General features: G+C 39.6%; 1 protein-coding gene across 48 annotated transcripts in view; it reads right to left on the minus strand.

Annotated features, from left to right (window-relative positions):
• LOC148647083 (NACHT, LRR and PYD domains-containing protein 3-like) overlaps window positions 1–11,413 on the minus strand; it is a 1,669,284-nt gene that overhangs the window by 320,076 nt on the left and 1,337,795 nt on the right. The window lies entirely within an intron of this gene.

An 11,413-nucleotide genomic window follows, 5' to 3' on the forward strand; every position in this document is an offset into this window, starting at 1 on the left:
AGTTGGTGACGCCCCCACTCCCTTCCACCTTATTATGATCTCTCCTAACATCCTCCTGTACCCACAACCACTGTACTCCTACACCACCACACACACATATAAGCCAAAATTGTACTGTCCCCTCGATAGCCTAGTAAAATTGTAACAGGCATAATAATATTTAATATTAATTAACCATACTACTTTTAACCACACTATTTTTTTGCACTGTTCCAAGAATTACCTTGCACTGTTTTTGTCCTGTTAAATTTTCTCTGTTTGCGGAATTTTGCACAGTTTTGATTACTTGATTACATGTTATTTATGTTATGTTATTACATGTTACTATTATTGCTATTGTGTAACTGTCTATTGTGTTATCTTCTGTCCTATTTATATACTGTACCTGAGTGACTAATGACAAACACTTTTCATTATACTATGCACCTGTGTAAGTTTAATGACAATAAAGTTGAATTGAATTGAATTGAATTATGGTAGTCAAGTTAAGGTTCTTAAGTGTTCCTAAGGTAAAGAGTTCCAATTAACACAACCCATTTCAGTTCAGTGGTAACTCATTCCTCCCTCAGAGCCAGAGCCAGGCCACACTGATGCAGATTAAAAACACTCTTACAGGTGATTAAATGCAATACTGTGCATTTGAATACACATAGCATGAACAAATACCCATAACAAATGCATATATAATCATAAATGTTGTGTGAAAGTAAGATGTGAGTGGGTTTAGGAACATGATTATGTACTAAGGCCAGCAGCCATCTCACTCTGCAACTCACAACTGACAGCCCACTGAAGCTAAGCAGGTGTGAGCCTGGTCAGTACCTGGATGAGAGTCCTCCTGGGAAAAACTAAGGTTGCTGCTGGAAGCATTGTTAGTGGGGCCAGCAGGGGGAGCTCATCCTGTGGTGTATGTGGGTCCTAATGCCCCAGTATAGTGACGGGGACACTATACTGTAAACAGGCACGGTCCTTAGGATGAGATGTAAAACCGGGGTCCTGACTCTCTGTGGTCATTAAAAATCCCAGGGCGTTTCTCGTAAAGAGTAGGGGTGTAACCCCGGCGTCCTGGCCAAAATTCCCCATTGGCCCTTATCAATCATGGCCTCCTAATAATCCCTGTCTATGAATTTGCTTCATTACTCTGCTCTCCTCCCCACTAATAGCGGATGTGGTGTGAGCGTTCTGGCGCACTATGGCTGCCGTTGCATCATCCAGGTGGATGCTGCACATTGGTGGTGGTTGAGGGGAGTCCCCATTACCTGTAAAGCGCTTTAAGTGGAGTGTCCAGAAAAGCGATATATAAGTGTAAGTAATTATTATTTGTATTACTGTCCAAAGATTTATCTGATCTCCAGACTCCAGATCCCAGCTCACTGTCAGTTCTCAGTATCACCTCTAGATGTCACTACAGGATATTTAAATATAATAAACAGGTCACACATCAACTGAGCACCCATTCACCTCAATAAACTAATGTTCAAATAATAAAGTGTCTGTCTTTAAAGTTATACCAATAACCAGTCATCCTACTTTTGACAGGGTGGTGAATTCCCTTTTGATATAAAAACAGTTAAAACAAAAGCCATACTCCTTACTGGAGTCCCACAGCAACTACATTTTAAGCATTTTTTTTAATCTAATAAATGAAGCAGGACTAGTTACATACCTCAGAACATCCAAACAATAACAGCTGTTTAAATATAACATGTGTCTTTTCTCTGTCTCTGTTTCCACTGGTCCTTTTCCTTCTGCTCTCTTCTACCTGCTTGAAGTATCAGCTAGTTATTCGCCTTTTTAAGTGAGTTTGAATATTTATGCATCAGATTTAAGAGGATCCTTATTTTTGGGGACACTAGTATACATATTGACTCCAGGTCTTCCAGGTAAAGGATTTTCTAGCTCTATTGAGATGCTTTGATTTAACCCAGTTTGTTCTCAGCCCAAAACATAAGAGGTTCTTCAAAGAGGTTCTGTGATAGATGTGCACAAAATGTGACTGATGTACAGTAAACTGCACTTTAGAGCAAATTATTCTGTCTGAGGAGCCAACTTAAAAGTGACCATTTTCCTTTTTTTGTTTGAATCATTAAAATTGACAGTATTAACTGAATTCTTCACTTCCATTTATAGAATTATAGACTTTTTGCTCCTGTTTGAGTCATTTGAATCATTGTATTAAGAGTTTTGCATACAAGACTGGTCTGTATAATGATTTTTTTTTTCACGTAAAAGGCTGCACAGGGATTACAGTATTATTAGTCAACAGAGGGCAGCACTGAAAACTGAATTGAGAGCCTCAGTCTCTGCTAGCAAACGCTGCAGCTCCTCTTACTGGTGTGACTCTTTCCCAAAAAAATCACTGCTCTGCTCCTCTTACTGTGACACTTGTCTCAGTGTGTGAGAACAGTGCTGCTCTTTCATTTCACCCTGCCTGTCCAACAGATTGTTTCATCCTATCAGCACAGCCTCTCCTAAGAATCCAGTCTGCCTGATATTGAGATACCTCACCTGTGAACCTGTCTGAGATGCTTTGCTGCCTCACACTTCTTCTTTGTACTTCAGGATGTTCACCAGTTTCAATCTGTTTCATCAGTTTCTGTATATGATGCACTGAAAGTACTGAAGTAAGAACAGAATTTGAATCTGCAGCTCATAACAAAAAAAACTTGCAGTACAATAATCATACTTTAAGATTACAGTTGAGACGGTATCTTTGAAACCAACCCTCAATAAGAGTGATATGCTGCCAAGGTCTGGCAAGATTATTTTCTCTAAGTCAACATACTGTTGCTGTTCTTACTCCAATACTTTCAGTGCATCAAATACAGAAACTGATGAAACAGAGTGAAACTGGTGAACATCCTGAAGTACAAAGAAGAGGTGTGAGGCAGCAAAGCATCTCAGACAGGTTCACAGGTGGGGTATCTCAATATCAGGCAGACTGGATTCTTAGGAGAGGCTGTATTGATAGGATGAAACAATCTGTTGGACAGGCAGGGTGAAATGAAAGAGCAGCACTGTTCTCACACACTGAGACAAGTGTCACAGTAAGAGGAGCAGAGCAGTGTTTTTTTTAAAAGTGAGACTCTCAATTCAGTGTTCAGTGCTGCCCTTTGGTGTCAGTAATATGGCAATTACACTGAGACAAGAGTCACATCAGTAAGAGCAGCAGCGTTTGCTAGCAGAGACGGAGACTCTCAATTCAGTTTTCAGTACTGCCCTCTGTTGACTAATAATACAGTAATCTCTGTGCAGCCTCTTACAAAAAATAATCATTATACAGAACAGTATAAGTGTAAGCAATTATAATAATTATTAAAAGCTTTTAGACTACAGTATGCTGACATCAAATGAATTTGAATTTGGATTTACACAGCAAAATGCAGGAAAAGTGCATTTTGATGGGAGAAGAAACAATATTTGTGTGTCCGTTTGCACGGATATTCATGTGTATAGAGACAGGGTAATGCCAAACAAAAACTTTTTGAAAACAAATTCCAGGACGGCACACAACCCGTATTACAGCTTGCACACGGTTGGCGTTCCGTTTACTGTTAACAGCGATAACACTTGGCATAAGTCTTACTATTGTAACGCCCTCGCCTGGTGGTGAGGAGGAAGCGTCCCTAGGCGCTCGTAGTACCGCTGGGCATGCTGGGAGTGGTAGCCGGGGAGAGTCTGAGGGTCAGCACGATGACCAGCGGCTGAACCTACCTGTGTAAATAATGTCCTAGTAGTTCTAGTGCCCTGTGTAGTCTTGTAAAAGTATAGCGTGTTGTTCAGTAATTACCACCCTAAAGATTGTATGTGTTCCGTCAGTCTCCTCATGTGCGTGTATATCCTGTGTTTGGTTTTGTGTGGTTGTTAATGAATAAAGCTAATGCTTGGTTTGTTAATCGCGTCTCCACTGGTCCTTTGTTCTTAAAAGAACCTGTAAACGCTACACTATCAAGTCAAGTGAACGTATTGCGTTCAATGTTTAAATAGGAGGCAATGTACAACCTATGTACGTGACATGTTTCAGCAGCTTCACATCAAGAAGAACATACTGAAAGTTTGGAAAGCCGTGACGTCTCTTCTCACAAAAACGGCGAAAACGATAAGCGTTTAACCTGGGAATGCTTACTTCCGGAAGCGCATTGCTGCCACTAAGGAAAACAAAATCCTCGATAAGGAATTTTCACGTACAAGATAGTAATTCTCGCGTACTCTATATGATCATGCGACAGCACGGTCGCCATATACTGTAATACCTCTATCGCTCCGTGCGGACTTACAGTTTTAAGCAGTGGAGCTGATTGCACATATAACTGTTTATAACGGAGCCATCGTTGCTTTGATCTCTAAATCCCACACATTTGGTCCTAATGCTTATAATGATTCTGTTCATATTTGCTCACAATTGCAAGACTTCATTATGACTAAACCCCAGTCGAAAGTAAATCCATACAAATTCTGCAGCGCCGGACATTGACACGATCATTAAACCGAAAGTGCCAGCTAAGCTCACGGTAGCTTCTGCATGCGTTCAGTGCACAACACAACAGGTTGTGTATACACTGAAGTAATCATTGCTATCTCGTAAAAAGGGTGATTTTTTTTACCCTTGTTGGCAGCAATGTGCTTCCGTATTTACTGACACTGCGTTGTACTTCATGTATCCAAAAGACTGAACACTTTAGATTTTTTTTCGAAAAGAGGAGTGTGGAAGTATTCTACTGTTTAAGTCAATGCTACTTTGCAGGGGACAATATTATTTCATAGTGTGGCGTCCTCGCCTGGCGTTGCGGCCGAAGAGCGCACGGCTGGGGTGCGCGGCAAGGGGCAGGACGGGGGTAGTGGTAGTGGTCAGGGCGGGGACTAGGGGAGCCACTGGCCAGTGCCGCTGACCATTCTGAATGGGTGTACACCCTGGATAGGTTGCCGGGGTCCCTGTAAATAGTTATCCCAGTTTTGCAGCCCCTTTTATATCTGTACCCACTTACCACTCTATACCACGTACTGTACACGAAATGACCCAGCGTGTTGTACGCTGTGTCTCTCTTTTCCTACTTTCCCTGTTGCTGGTGCTGAGCCGGACGCACGTCCGACTATAATGCGCTGAGATTTTAAAAGAGTCCGAGTTCCTGTCTCCATCCTCACTGACCCCGTCTCGTTACAATATTCAGTACAATGCAATATACAGTATTAATATAGTAGGCAACATTGTTCACAAATTAACTCTTGTGTAAATACAATACATGTGTCATATATAACAGATACTTTTATCGTATAAACGCAAGGCTATCTCGTATAAATGATATATTTTGTAATAATAAGACTCCGTACGCTTCCGTGCTCCACTGTCGGCATTTCTATTGTATTTTACTTTGTCTTTGTGCAATCACAATATTTTCCCGCTAATTGAAATATCCAATGGCACATATTACTTTTAAAGTAAATCTTTATTTCTTTATCTAAGTGCAAAACTGTAAAGTGTGATTGTTACTATTACAAGTGCAACATTTGGGCATTTAATTTATAACTTATATCAGAATGCAAATTCTGACAATTTACTTAAAAAAGCAACAGTAAACAATAAAAAGTTCAATTACAGTTGAAGGAGAAGCAGACAAAAAAAAGGTTTATTTATCCCAGAACTCCCTGTGGATTGTAATTTATGTGATGTGAGTCTTAGTTGTGTATAATAAGGTACTGTATATACTGCATCTGAAATGCAAGTGAACAGACTGAAGACTCTCCTTCAATTCTCCTACCATTTCCTGCCACTGCTGGTAACTCTGCTGAGTCACCTCCAGCACAAAGAATAGCAGTTGGTTACCTCAGCTTCAAAACTACATTAATCTTAATACAGGCTGGAACAGTCATACACAATCTGAAACGCTGATTTTTTTCCAAGAATAATAGCTTTTTTCTACCCAGTGAGTGCAGTAAAATATTATCGCAACAGTACAGTACTGTATGTGTATTTACAGCACGTAAAATAATTGGTGTCTAAGTCCTCATTTTACATTACTAATACCTGCATTATCTGGGAAAGCAGAGATATTATCATTTTCCCATTCAATTAAAAAAAAAAAACTTTCTGAAAGATCACATACTGTATGTATCCACAGTATTTTGAACATTTTTCTGCTTTGCTAAGCTTTGTGTTTATCTTTCACTCTTTGCCACAGCTAATCCTAGTTTATTTCCTCTGACTTCAGCACGTCTTTTGTTTTGCTGTGATCAGTACAGACAGATTCAACAGACAGGCTTAAAGTCATCTTTTTCATAGAGATTATTCCCAAACTACCACAAGATCCGTCTTTCACAAGATACTGTACAAACATCAAGTGGTGACATTCCCTAGAGAAAGCATAAAGACAATTAGAGCATTACAAGCTGACAGAAACAAAGAAAAACACATTGATTAAAAAAGTACCCTGCTAACCAAATAACACTGTGATGATATCATAAAAAAGCTGCAACTTTGTTTCAAATCATTGTTGCTGAATTAATTTGTAGACTCCAGGGAATGTTGAAAAAGTCAAAATACATCTTTGGCCCGATTCGGCTGCAATGATTAGGGATTAGATAACGTGCTTTATAATGTGTACAAAACACCAGCAAGTAGCACTTACTCAAATCAAGGACACAACATAAACATGGGAAGTATTTCGAAAATACAGCAGCATTAATATTATGTCTGGATGTCTGACATAAGGAAACTGCATATTTCCAATAAAAACCATGTAAAAACATTGTGTCTAAGGAACCTAACACCTGGAAAGTTTTTTTTGAGTTGGGTAATCACCCTGCCCTCATTCAAGAGCAATTCATCCCTCACACAGACCTCCCCAGTCTTATAGTGAAAATTAGGACAGAAATGTCCAGATCTCAGGTTATCAAAAAAATAAATTTCTAAGCCTCCACGATATCCATTGGCCTATTGGCAGCCCAATAATCAATAAACAATTCATTATTCATTCAAAACAAAGCACATAAATAACAAGTAAAGACAGATATCTGAGCAGTATACTATCTGGTATGTACTGTATGTTTTATAAGGTTTATACTGGCATATACTAGATGTATTATAAAGTTCACACAGAGGTTCGCAACTGGGTGAAGTTTAGTAGGAGAAACAACACCAGATGAGTAATAAACACTGAGTAAACAGTGTTCAGTATGAATTGTTTCACAAAGTACTTGATGCTGTAATATTTAAGAAAGAGGCTAGAATCCTAGATTAAGTTTGAGAACAAGCTAAAAAAGTAAAACTCATGCCTTACAAGCTGATCTTACAGGAGCCCAGGCAGATTAAGTTTCTTAAATCGTTTCTTATTGCTGATGTCTTCATTCATCAATGCAGTAAAAACAGGAGTTAACCAACATTCATACAGCACTCAGACTAAACCTGGGTGCAATTGAAGCGTGTGTCAGATGTATAAATAAAATGGTCATTTTAATGCTCAAAAGTACAGGTAGGAAATTGTAAATGAAGTTATGTTAGTAAATTATTTGCTAGATATGATATATTATCTGTGTACTACAGATTAATAAGTAAAATTCAGACTCTGACACCTGGATAATATTTTAGTATAAATAAAAACATACTAATTAAAATCAATAAAATGGGGAATCACAAAAGATCTACACATATGTTAGAAGATGATCTCTAGAAAAAGGCCATTGCTCACACACTGTGAATTAAGATTTCTGGTGGGAATTAGACTAAATTAATCTGTATTATTCTATTAATATGTCAGATTTGAACAACTATCTTTGTGAACGACCAGGTAGAGGTTTATTCCATGCTGAAAAGAAAACAGGCACAACGTTTCAGCTGTGGATCCTTCTTCTCTCACCTGAAAGGTCTTTTTATCTTTTCTTTTCCTTTAAGCCTGGAATAAACCTTTACCTGTTCCTTTGCAGTCTATAGTACGCACGCTGACACAGCTCCCTACTTGAACGTCTTACTAAATGACAGATCCAGAAGGCTTCAGTCTCGGAGAATTACATTTAATCTAGAAATCTGAATTAATTATCTGTGCATCATTACAGCACCTCGCGTTTCTCCGTCTCTCATGTAGTTTAACAGCGCAGCTGAGCTCCTCCTCCTGGGCTCCTGCCTGTGGCTCAGACAGCTGGGCTCTCCGAAACCACTGCGCTGTGCGCCCGGCTGGCTCTCTGCCACGGCAGGCAAATCTCCCCGGCTGCGCTCCGCTGCCCCGCCGCCCCCGGGCTATTTCTGGCTGTGAAACTGGAAGACGGGGAGGAGAAAGCGAAACCGCTGCCGAGAGGATTTGCATATCGAGCTGCGCAGGTGCGCAAGCGTGACCGACGCGCTCCCAGAATAGACCAGCTGCAGGTGTCAAGAGTCTCTCCAAGAGCAACAGACAGCACCAGGCAGCTCCAGTCTCACAGACCATCACCCGTATCCCTTCATGATAAATTAATTGACTCTCTTTCTTCAGCACTTAGAATACTGTGCAGTTCCCTCAGAGGTTTTTAAAGGCTTTAACTCGATTCATATTAATATTCACACTGGCCATTCACAGTACAGCATGGTTATTAAAATAATTAAGATGAGAACCCCCCAAAATCCCTAGGATTTCCCTAGGAAAAGGCCAGTGCTCACACACTGCGAATTAATATTGACGGTTTTGGAAATGATTGTTGTAGATTCAGCACAGGTAGTGTCAAAGAGACAGTAGCTGGGTCCTGGAAGGAAAGAGACACTTTATTAGAAGACTCTGTTAAATTGTATTTATGATAATGAGAGCAGATACCTGGCAGCACTGGGGTCCTGGGTTCAATTCCAGACCTGGGGTGCTGTCTGTGTAGAGTCTGTATGTCCTCCCAGTGGTTACCTGGGATTTCTCCAGGTGCTCTGTTTTCCTTCCACAGTCCAAAGACGTACTGGCAGGTTAATTAGCTTCTGGGAAGATTGTCCCTGGACTGAGTGTGTCAGTGTCTGTGTTTAAGTTATGGTATTGAGTAAGTTATATAAAAGATTCAGTCCAGTAATATATGTTCTTCAGAGCCCAGCCTGAACTCCAAAAGGTGCCTTCACCGGTTGAGCACTTTCTGTCGGACTGTCTGTAAGAGAAAGCTACAAGTACAACTTAGAGGATGCTCTTTTGCCCATTCTTACCACTTACATTTGCAAGTAGCTCCTTTAGATCTGCACATTTTTTTATCTAGTCACTAATCATTGAATTAACTAGGAAAACCTCAACACTTTTATTTTGTTTGTTGTTTGTGTGCTTTAAAGTGACTAGACATTTAAGTGGAGAACTTGAAATAAAAAAAAATAGTGTCCAGTAGGGTTAAGTTAAATGGAACAGAGACCAAAACACCTCATGGCCTAAAAAGAAAGAAGGAACAATCTGAAATCTGAGTGAAATGCAACAGAACTCATGATGGCCAAATTCACTGTTCAAGTCTCATTACCTTATGTACATGTATATGGATTGGTAACTGGCTAAGAGGGAACATTATGTTCATAACCTTAAGCGCAAAGTGCATAATCTTAAGGGGTACCACAGTTATCTGGGCAGATGAAACTAGTGGTGTGCCTCAAGGATGGGTTTTTGGCCCCATCATTTTCCTGGTCCATATAAACATCAGCTTCAGGTATAGTTATCAAACTGGTTAAATTTTAAACAATTAAAGTCTGAGAGAGTGGTTAACACAGAAGCAGCGGTAAGGGAACTAAATAAGACTTTAAAGACAAAATCAGAAATTGGGCAGACACCTGGTATGAAATTTAACATTGTTACTGTAAGTGCAAGGTGATCCAGGCAGGTAGTGTACATTGTGTATATTTAGCATGGATAAGTTTCATCTGACTAGAACAGAGGAAATTGAGAGATTTGTTCCAGATATACAAACTATAATGGGTATAGACAGATTCAACATACAGGCTCTTTTACACACTCAGGAGTCAAACAAGAATGCAAAGTCATAACTGGAACTAAAATGGAAATAATACAGGATGAAAAATGAAAACTGATGCTGTGATGAACGTGTTCTGGGTATATCACCCAGGTGGATGAGTCTCAAGCTCTGGACACCTTTAAGAAAAGTCTGGGTAAAATGTTAGATCAAATTTGCTGCTAAACTGCCAAATAAGCAAGATGAGCCAACTGGCCTGCTGTTGGACACTCCTGGGTATCTCCAGCCTCCTCAGGGCCTTGCTGTCAGACTCTTCAAGGAGCTGGCCTGACCATATTATAAGACCATATTCCTTATTCTGATTTATATCACACATTATATGTGATACATGTATGCTGTTGATATATATTCACAGGGTGTGTAAATGTCACTACTAGATAAAAGATTATACATGTGAAATGCAAAGGCATGCTTCAGAATGTATACAAACTATGAAAGATTAGAAACAGGACAAGTAACGGCAGGACAAGCACAAAATGGCTCTTGTGTACCGACTTTTTTTGTCAGTATGCAGGAAAACAATTGTTAATTTGATAACACTGTGGTACTGTAGATCCTGGTGTGTCAGTGCTGAGTTTGCAATTCAGAGTAATGTGAAACATTTCACAGTGTCAGTACTCAGTACACATATAATATACACTGTATATAATCTCTGATTCTTCCTCCTCCTCTCTGTTCATGTCCAGCTGTTGCTTCTCTTCGCTCTCCAGCCTCCAGTACTGCTGGTTGTCCACCCCTGAGGAGGAGCCAGATCCCCAGACACACTTGTGTGTCTCCAGCCTCCTCAGACCCCTGCTGTCTTGACTCTGCATCGAGCTGGTCTGTGATTTCACTGAAGTCTCTGTCCCTTAAGCTGCACTGCTTTTAGTCACTGAATTGTTTGATAATAACCCATGACAGGAGATTTTTTAATCCACCCAGTCTACATATCATAATATATAATATATTATATGTTACAGTATATGTTATAGATATTATATATTATATACCGTATTATCATGTACTGTATGATAATACATGATATCCTCTCTCCCCGAGGATATCAGACAGTCACCTTCTCTAAACTCCTTCAAATCCAGACTCAAAACCTTCTTTAGAAGAGCCTTTACTCAGCTTGTTCCATTCTTTACCCCTCTGCTCCTACTATACATAGTACCACCATCCACGGTCTCCTCTGTATATTATAATTGTGTTTTATCTTGTGTATTCTTTTTATTTATTGTTGTTGTCATTCTGTAAAGCGCTTTGAGAAGCCACTTTTAAAAGCGCTATATAAAATAAAGTTTATTATTATTATTTTTAAGTTCTTTAATTTTTGGGTATCTTTGATGATGAAGATGTCAGGTAAATCAATTAAACTATTATTATTATAATAAGAAGAATTATTATAATAAGAAGACGGTTTCCCCTCACTGGCTTTGACCCCCTGTCTTTCAGTTAAGAGCTGCCAGCTGCCTTTGATATGGAGGCT

Source organism: Lepisosteus platostomus, chromosome 16, assembly GCF_059453375.1.
Source record: "Lepisosteus platostomus isolate fLepPlt1 chromosome 16, fLepPlt1.hap1, whole genome shotgun sequence".
NCBI classification, from domain to species: Eukaryota; Metazoa; Chordata; class Actinopteri; order Semionotiformes; family Lepisosteidae; genus Lepisosteus; species Lepisosteus platostomus.